Source organism: Tursiops truncatus, chromosome 7, assembly GCF_011762595.2.
Source record: "Tursiops truncatus isolate mTurTru1 chromosome 7, mTurTru1.mat.Y, whole genome shotgun sequence".
In the NCBI taxonomy this organism is placed as follows: domain Eukaryota; kingdom Metazoa; phylum Chordata; class Mammalia; order Artiodactyla; family Delphinidae; genus Tursiops; species Tursiops truncatus.
In genome coordinates, this window is record NC_047040.1 from 80,570,982 (window position 1) to 80,581,051 (window position 10,070).

At 41.8% G+C, this 10,070-nt stretch overlaps 1 long non-coding RNA gene across 1 annotated transcript; it reads right to left on the reverse strand.

Moving 5' to 3' along the window:
* Window positions 1-362: 362 nt before the first annotated feature.
* On the reverse strand, window positions 363-9,623 carry LOC109547950 (uncharacterized). Its single transcript, XR_002173960.3, has 2 exons — window positions 9,364-9,623; window positions 363-2,161 (listed from the first exon to the last, which is right to left on the reverse strand). It is a non-coding gene; the product is annotated as an uncharacterized lncRNA (long non-coding RNA).
* Window positions 9,624-10,070: the final 447 nt, after the last annotated feature.

A 10,070-nucleotide genomic window follows, 5' to 3' on the forward strand; every position in this document is an offset into this window, starting at 1 on the left:
AACCAATTTAAGAATCACTCAAGTGAAAAATGGACAAAGAACATGCAAAAGCAATTCATGAAGGAAATGTGCCTGCAAGAGTAAAGTATTAGGTGGATTCTCCTAAATAAAGAGATGCAGGGCCATAGGCTTTATGACTGCTATTTGTGTAATCTTATGGTCTCTCTAGTCCCCCTTCTTGCTTCCTGAATGGTTAAATTTGTCAGTTGAATGTGCAGGGGTAATGAAGGAGTTTCACTGATGGAGCCATCTTGTCACTGGGCTTCCATTAAGCCATGACTACCCTCACAAGACAAGCAGCTTGGGCTAAGAATGCAGCCTATGGACAGGGAATAAATCAAAGTTTCTTGGTATTTCCAGCCTGGAATACATGACTCTGCCTTTATTTACATCATTGTCCAAAGTTCCTGAGGTAAGCAGCCATAGACGCCAAACATTGTCTTCCATCTCTTTCGTGCAGGGATCAGGTGGTGGAGGCAGTTCCATGGAGGGGTCAAAGAGGAGAACCTGGGCTGGTCTAGAGTCATGGCTGCCTTATTGGGAATCTCGGCTCACAATTTACAACCTGAGTTCTTAAACTCTCTGAGCCTGACTTTCCCAGCTGTAAAATAGAGATAATGATAGTACCTACCTTACAAAATCACTATTAATGTTTAATGAGATTATATATATAAAGCACTTAACATAGGAACTACTCAGTCATTGTTGGCTAGTATCTTTACTATGGGCAAAGAACCTTAATTCTCAACCTTCTGAATAAAAATGCACTAAAACATCAAAGGATGATTTAGTTTCCTTTTATGTGGACATTCACGTGGTACATGGGGAAAAGTATAGTACAGTTGGCCCTCCATATCCATGGATGTGAAACTCATCGATACGAAGAGTCAACTGTTTTCATTGTACTATGCCATTCTATATAATGGACTTCTGGCATTCGAGAGGACTCCTGGAACCAATCCCCTGCAGATACCAAGGGACAATTGTACTGGCATTAGAAGATCTGATCGTAGTCCTAACCTCGCCTTTAACGTTAGAAGTCACATGACCCCTCTGGGCCTCAAGTTCTGTATCTTTTTTTTTTTTTTTTTTGCGGTACGCAGGCCTCTCACTGTTGTGGCCTCTCCCGTTGCGGAGGGCAGGCTCAGCGGCCATGGCTCACGGGCCCAGCCGCTCCGCGGCATGTGGGATCCTCCCGGACTGGGGCACGAACCCGTGTCCCCTGCATCGGCAGGCGGATTCCCAACCACTGCGCCACCAGGGAAGCCCAAGTTTTGTATCTTTAAATAAAATAGTTGAATTACTTATTGCTATACCCTTTTCTGTCCAACATTATGCCCTAGAGAAATACAAACTGGCAGCTGAACTGGGGTCTTTAAATATGGTTATGTAATACACTAGGTAATAATGAGGATCTTTGAGCTAAGATAAGTCATAGTTTTTAAAGGCTAAAGGAAAGTAAGTATTAATATGCCAAACCGCTGGAATTATATCAGTTTTTTATAGCACTGATTATGTCTTGTCAGTCAGAAGCTCCAATTGGCAGTTAAGCATCTTTTTTTTTTTTTTTTTTTTGTGGTACACAGGCCTCTCCCGTTGCGGAGCACAGGCTCCGGACGCACAGGCTCAGCGGCCATGGCTCACGGGCCCAGCCACTCCACGGCATGTGGGATCTTCCCGGACCGGGGCACGAACCCATTTCCCCTGCATCAGCAGGCGGACTCTCAACCACTGCGCCACCCGGGAAGCCCTTTAGTTTACTCTTGATGTCTCCTTGCTATTCAGCTCCCTCTAAGCTTGTAAATTCCCATAATTTATGTGAAAGCACTAAAAAACATGAATTTCAGTATTAACCCAAGCAAAATGTAATTAAGGAAGTAAATCTATAACAGAAAAAAACAGGGTAATTCTTTGCAATGTCCAAGAAAAATGGCTTTTGGATTATCTGCTATTAGGAAGTATTTTATTCATAAGCTCTTCTCTCCTCATTCATTTATTCACTCTGTAGTTATAGGGAACATGCTAAATACACAGGACTTGGACCCTTATTTGAGGCAGATCGTGGTGCTGAATCGATGCTGCTGAATTGATGTTGAGCAGCTGTTATCACCATTCACCTGTGGGTCTCCTTCCAGAGGTGTCCTTTGATCCTTAAGAAGAGCTGCAAAAAGTAAAAAAGAAAGAAAACAATGAGCACTGGCCACACTTAGGGCTTTGTCTTTTGGGCAGAGAGTTCAAGGTGGATTTACAGGTAAATCTTTCACAACCAGATGCCAATTATACATCTGAGTCTCACCCTCCGTGGATCTTGTCCTAATCTCCCCCAAAATACAGAGGTCACTTTGAAAGTGCCTCAAACATACTCTAAATTACCAGGATTTAAAAGGATAATCACCCTCTATCATTACTTGCATCTAGCAGCAGAGTAAAGAGGAAATTAAATTCTTCTTCATTCTTTCCTACAAAATGAACTAGAATCTCCCTCAATCTTCCCCACATTATATGTAGGAATGGAACACAACAAAATGCTTCTCTCTCTCTCTCTCTCTCTCTCTCTTTCAAAAAGGAAAAGGTAAAATACAGCCTGTTCTAAAACTTTCACAGTTGGAGAGAAATTCCAGGGAGAGTTCTATTTCTACCAGAGGTTTTGATATATTGTGAAGGTCTGAAAATATTTACAAGTTCATGAGAGGTTAGGTGTCTAGCAAATGAGATGTACCTTATGAAATATTCAACAAAAACTGTTGAAGTCTTTATAAGTATGTTACCCTACGTATTTTATCATCAGTGTTCAGCAAATCCTTTATGTTTCTTTTTAATAAGGATACTCAATCCCAACATTTCCCTTCTATTTCAAACTTTTCCATAGGCTGGCCTGAATGTAAACTAGAAACCTTGTGTTTTACTAACTGCAGGGTGCTCAGCTTGAGCTCCGTGAATAAAATATGACTCTGATCATTAAAATGTAATAAAAGCCAGTGCTTTGAAACCTTAACCTAAACAAGCTTGCTCTCGGATCCTGGAGGCGAACTTCAGCTGTTCTCTAAGCAGGGGCTCCTCTGCAGAAAGCCCAGGCCTCATACAAACCATTGGAACCTGCTAATCTGACATGTCCTGCTAAGCACACAGTCAGAGCCATTGCCACAGTAGCGATCTCCCGGTGGCTCTCAGCGCTTTGTCATTTTCAGGCCACCAGAGTCTTCCTACTCCCACTCTCCTCCCACAAAGATTAAATCAAGAGGTAAGAGTCAGGCTCAAAGGTTACATTTGTGGTTGAGTGTCCCTCACCTTGTCTCTCCAAAAATCTCCTTGCAGGAGAACAGACCAAGGAGACTTCGATCAGCTCATTCTTTAAGGGAAGTTTCAGCAAATGTTCACCAAGATTAGCCAATGGGATTGAGAGGAGAAGACCCTCAAGTAAGTAGTGTGGAAACAGCAGTCAAACTGTGCTCTTGGAATTTCTTTTTTACTGGTTCAAATGTAACCCGCACAGCAGTGGGTGGGAAATAGCCCTAAACTGCTACTCCCACCAGGATTCCCCAGAAAGGATGTTTAACTCCCAGAGTTAAACCTTAAGGCCTGTGTTTCTACGCTGGGGTGAAAAGGCCAATTTCAGCTCACACCCCAAGATGGAAGTCACTTTTTCTGCTCAAGAGAACATAGTTCAAGATTTCCCTCCTATTACCACAGAACAAACAGAAAATAGAACTGCCCAACTAGAGGGAAAAGAGATTTTATTGAAGAAAAAGGAAGTAAATAAATAAAAATTCCCATGTAATATGTAACTGATGTCAGATTTCTCTTCAGTGCTTAATTTTATACTTAAAGGGAGTTCGGGGCAGTCATGTAAAAAGAATGATAACTTCCTGGTGAGAAAAAAAAAAGGACTGAAAGTCTAAATGTAAGATCCCAAATATCCTTGTGCTGGGGAGGTGTCACTACAACAAAAAGATGTGTTTTGATTCTACTGAAACACTGATCACTGTAAGTTTTTACTCATAAGACATGGCTAGCAGCAGAGGGAAAACTAGCTCTCGTTTTTATTCTATGGAATGCCTCGACTCTCTCACTGTCTATCTCATCCCCTTTCTCTTATACTTTGCTCTCTCCCTCAGCTTTTTTTTTTTTCTATTTTCTCTTTCTCTTCTGTTTCCCTTCATATCACTTCTGTCCACTCCCACTTCTGTAATCTTCTAGAAGTATAATGATTTTTGTAGTGTTTTTCTGTAAGTCATTGGGGCTCAGTCTATTTAAGGGCCATATATGGAAGGAAATGTACACGTAAGGATGTAAAATGAAAAATAAGTCTTGTCTTCATTGTGTGCAGAAGAAGAAACATTTCAAAATGACATATTAAAATTCCCACTCTGCCGTCCTTGGATACATTGCCACAAGGCACCCTGTTCTTGACCTTCCCTAACCAACAAGCCAAGCTTGTTTCCGTAAATTACCTGACTGCTTGTTCAGCCAAAGCCATGTTTGGCCACTGGGCTGCTCCCTCCTCCTATGTCTTCCATCCACACTACCTACCCTAGTCCCAAATTTTCACAGCCTTGGACAAACCTTAGGACAGCCATATCCCTTCCAACTGATAGCGGCCTAATTCATGAAGCTGAGTCAGCAGATTTCAAGGGGCACTGCCAAGCCTAGTGGATGACATGCACAAAAACAGCAGAGATTTTCCAAATAAAGCAAAAGAGGATTGTTAGACTGCCCCACAGCACAGGTGTCCCAAGTATACCTTGCCCTCCTGGGCCTGTTTGTCTTAGATTGATTCCCTGCCCTTCCCCCACCCACTCTGCTCTGTTTCCCAGATCAGTTGGCTTCTGGCTGGGTTCAGCCATTGGGAGACACTGACTGGAGGAAGGACGAAGCCAGTGTGTCTCTCCTCTTTCCTTCCTGCTCTGGACTATTTTCCCCCTACTTTTCTGCTTTAGACAGGACTCTGAGTTGACAATCTGTTCCTCGGTTGTTTTTTCAGCCTCTTCCATCTCCAGGGAAACCAGTTCCCTGAATTAAACTCCCTCTGTTTTCTGGGCATATACCCAGAGAAAACCATAACTCAAAAAGACACACCCCAATGTTCATTGCAGCACTATTTACAATAGCCAGGACATGGAAGCAACCTAAATGCCCATGAACAGACGAATGGATAAAGAAGATGTGGTACATACATATACACTGGAATATTACTCAGCCATAAAAAAGGAACAAAATTGGGTCATTTGTAGAGATGTGGATGGACCTAGAGGCTGTCATACAGAGTGAAGTAAGTCAGAAAGAGAAAAACAAATATCATATATTAACGCATATTTGTGGAATCTAGAAAAATGGTACAGATGAACCTGTTTGCAAGGCAGAAATGGAGACACAGACATGGAGAACAAATGTATGGACACCAAGGGGGGATGGGGGCGGGTGGGATGAATTGGGAGATTGGGATTGACATATATACACTAACTAACATGTATGAAATAGATAACTAATAAGAACCTGCTGTATAGCACAGGGAACTCCACTTTGCTGTACAGTAGAAACTAACACAACATTGTAAAACAGCTATACCCCAATTAAAACAAAACAAAACAAAACTCCCTCCGTTTTAAATGCTCACAGTAGTTTCCATTTTTCTGGATGGACCTTGACTGATACATCTCCTTAGGAGCAACCACCTTTCTAAAAGGCAGCACTACTCCTGTCTACCCCCGCTCCTAACATCCCCACGCCACACGTGCACACACATTTCAGCCACCACCTACACAAATGCGCACCTTCCATTCTGCCAGTCTAGTTAAATGCCTGTCACTGCAGGAACTGCAGATCTAATTTTCCTCCACTAGAGGAAATAGAAGGGACTAGCGGGTCAGGATTCAAATCACGGAATAGGAGCTGTCTCCCCAGCACCCAGCACCTGTCCCTAATCCCAGCCCAGTCATCATAAACTGAGCAGTCAAGTGACAAAAACTTCCCTGGAGCTTCCCAGATGGATGCCAGGGAATCAAAACCTCATGAGATGCTACATGAAACTTCATTTGAATGCATACATATGTTGTGTTTTCCTTGGGAGACAGTCTGTTTATTTCGTTGATTTCTCAAAGGGCCCACAAGTCTAAAACTGATTAAGAAGAATGTGACTACATCAAAATTTAAAACTTTGTACATCAAAGGACACAATCAACAGAGTGAAAAGGCAACCAACCCAATGGGAGAAGGTAGTTCCAAATCATATATTTGATAAGGAGTTATGTCCAGAATATATAAAGAACTCCTATATCGGGGCTTCCCTGGTGGCGCAGTGGTTGGGAGTCCGCCTGCCAATGCAGGGGACACGGGTTCGTGCCCCGGTCCGGGAGGATCCCACATGCCGCGGAGCAGCTGGGCCTGTGAGCCATGGCCGCTGAGCCAGCGCGTCCGGAGCCTGTGCTCCGCAGTGGGAGAGGCCACAGCAGTGAGAGGCCCGTGTACCACAAAAAAAAAAACACAAAAAACTCCTATAACTCAGCAACAACATCAACAACAAAACCCAATTAAAAATGGGCAAAGGACTTGAGTAATACACTTCTCCGAAGGCCAAAAAACACATGAAAAGACTTCACTAATTATCAGGGAAAAGCAAATCAAAACCATGGGATACCATTTCACCCCCGTTAGGATGGTTACTGTAAAGAGAAAAAAAACAAACAAAAGCCAAAAAACAGAACATACCAAGTACTGGTGAGGATGTGGAGAAATTAGAACCCTTGTGCACTGCTGGTAGGACTGTAAAATGGTGCAAACTCTATGAAAAAGTGTGCGGTGGATCCTCAAAAACTTGAAAATAGAATTACCGTATGATCCAGTAATTCCAATTCTGGGTATATACCCCAAAGAATTGAAAGCAGGGTCTCAAAGAGATATTTGTACACCCATACTCATAACAGCAGTATTCACAATAGCAAAAAAGTGGAAGCAACCCAAGTGTCCATCAGGAGACAAATGGATAAGCAAAGTGTGGTACATACAAACAATGGAATACTACTCAGCCTTAAGAAAGAAGGAAATTCTGACACATGTTACAGTGGATGAGTTTTGGTTTTTTTTTTTTTTTTTTGCGGTACGTGGGCCTCTCACTGTTGTGGCCTCTCCCGTTGCGGAGCACAGGCTCCGGACGCACAGGCTCAGCAGCCATGGCTCACGGGCCCAGCCGCTCCACGGCATGTGGGATCTTCCTGGACCGGGGCATGAACCCGTGTCCCCTGCATCGGCAGGCGGACTCTCAACCACTGCACCACCAGGGAAGCCCACAGTGGGTGAGTTTTAAGGACATTAAGTTAAGTGAAATAACCAGTCCCCAAAAGACAAATACCCTACGATTCCACTTATATGAGGTACCTAGAATAGCCAGATTCATAGAGACAGAAAGTACAATGGTGGTCGCTAGAGGCTGGGAGAGGGGAGACTGGAGATTGTTGTTTAATGGATATAGATTTTCAGTTTTGCAAAATGAAAAGAGTTCTGGAGATTAATTGCACAGTAAGGTAAATGTACTTAACACTACTGAACTGAACACTTAAAAATTATTAAGATGATAAATGTTATGTGTATTTTACTGCAATTAGAAAACTTTAAAACAAGTTTTTTTAAATAAAGGTGAAACCTACCGTATACTTGAGATCCTAATTTTATTGCCCAAAAGGATGGATTAAGGAAGATTGGATTCAGGTCACGTTATATCTTTTTATCTCCACAACTTATATAATTTATTGAGTTGGAATATCGTTCACTTAGTTTAGAGGTGTGAAACTGACCAGAATTTCTTAGATGAAGATGACTTTGAAGATGTGGTTCAGAAACGTCGATTTTAGATTTTAATGGACATCACATGATAAATGGACTTACTGCTGTGTAGCTAATGCTGGTAGCTCTGCCCTCTGGTGAAAGAAAGCAATGTGATATGATGAGAGGAAATTTAACCTGGAGTCAGGAAGTCTGGGCATGAATCTTTGTCTCATCACTGATGACCTAGGGCAAGTCAAACAACTTCTCTGAGCCTCAGATGCTCTGTCTGTAAAGTGAGACAGATAATCCCTGTTTCTTATTTCCTAGTGTGTTATGAGGCTCAAATAGGAAAATAAATACATTTAAAAACTGTAAAGTGTGATCCAGAAAAAAAGTATTTAGTCTAATTCTCACTTATGATCCTTGGTTATATTCACCTTCAATTATTGTTACATCACTTTTCCAAGTCAATCTATTATTTACTAGTTCTATTGACTTAAGCAACACAGCACACAACAAAGAATATAATACTTAATACCAGCCTTGTGAAAATTATCTTCTAATCTTTATTAATGTGCAGGCATATAACTCTATATTGGAATTAGCTGTTGTCTGCTACTTTATGTTCTGTTTTTTCCACTTAACATCATACCCCATTCTCAGGTATTAAGAGGAATTATGAAAATATCTCTGTTATGTCAAATATTAACATGCTATAGTTTGTGGCATCATTCCTCAAGAGGCCCTAGTCTTAAAATATCAGCCAATAAACAGAAGCCTTTAGAGACAAACTGATGTACAGAATATGCCCTTGCACAGAATTGCCAAACTATAATCTGACGGAATTGGGAACAGAAGGGCTGTCAACCTTTTTGGCTGAGAGAGTTCTGAGGCAATGCCCTAAGGAAGACAGAAATGATGAGTGTGGTAAGTGACGGTCCTGGGAGAGAGAGACCTAAATTCTGCCAAGTTTTTAACCAAGAAGCAAGACGAGATTTATCACAGGTGAAAAACCAAAACCGTCCAGTAGGGAACCAAGAGCAGGGAGACAGTACATAAAGTGGTTCACAATTTCAGCAGCAGTCCGTAAAACTTGGGTTTGAGTTCTGATTCTGCCACCAACTGATGCCACTTACTTATCATTGGGAAGGATACCTAACCTCTACAAGTCTCCATTGTCCCATCTAAGAGAAGAGAGACTAGTAGCATCTAACTCATAGGATTGCTTGGAAAATTGAATGAGGTAATACACATGAAGCACTTCACGCATGCTCAGAAATCACAGATGTAAGATTAAACTTGGCAATGCATTTCTATATCTTAAACACTCGCAGTGTGAAGGCTAAATGAACTCTCTGTGGAGTGCTCAAGTCATGTCAACCTTGCAGGAGTCAGATATACCCAACTGGAGGTGCCAACTCAGTCCGTTTTTAAGGATGTTAAATTTAAAAAGCAGCACTTCTGTTATTGACACATTCAGTCGGTGACAAGATGGCACCCATACCTCCTACTATAAACCCTTGACTGGGTGCAGGGTACAGTATGTACTATTTACAGATGTCTGATCATCTAGCATTAATAAAGCAGTGTGGCAGCCAACCCTACCTCAAGTCTCGGGTACTTGAAATTCATCCTTCATTAGATAGCAGTATCTGTCGGCAAAGAAAAAAGTATTGAAGTCCACTTCTCGACATCACAAATTCTGGATGCATAGAAAACATTTCTTAAGCCGCTAATGAGAAGTAGGTTTATCCAAGTATGAAATCAAATCCTGTGATCTGAGGAAGGCAAGGGGCATGAAAGCAGCAAGGACTCCACGGAGTTACTAAATTCCAAGTGTCTGAAACTGCTCAACAAGCCACAACACCCAGCAGCTTCAAAACGTGTTTTTCTTCTTAGGATTGACCCGGGAGCAACAGTTGGCTCATTTGGCAGAAAAGCTACACTTTCCAACATGTAGAAAACAAGGAGTTGATGTGGGGAAGGAGGCTTGTGCAATTTTCCTGTGTTTCCAGTATTTGACTTTTACAGGCATAACCCATGCCCCAGCAATTCCATTCCTAGGTATATGCTCAACAGACAGTCATGCATATGTGCACGTACAAAATAGCAATAGCAGCTTCGTTCATAACAGCTCCAAAGTAGAAACAACCCAAAGGTCCATAATTGAAATGGATAATTAAATTGTGGTATATTCAAATAAATGAATAATAATCAGCAAAGAAAATGAATACACTACCACTGCACGCAACAGTATGAATGAATCTCACAAGCATAACGTCAAGAAGCCAGATAGAAAACAACAATATGTG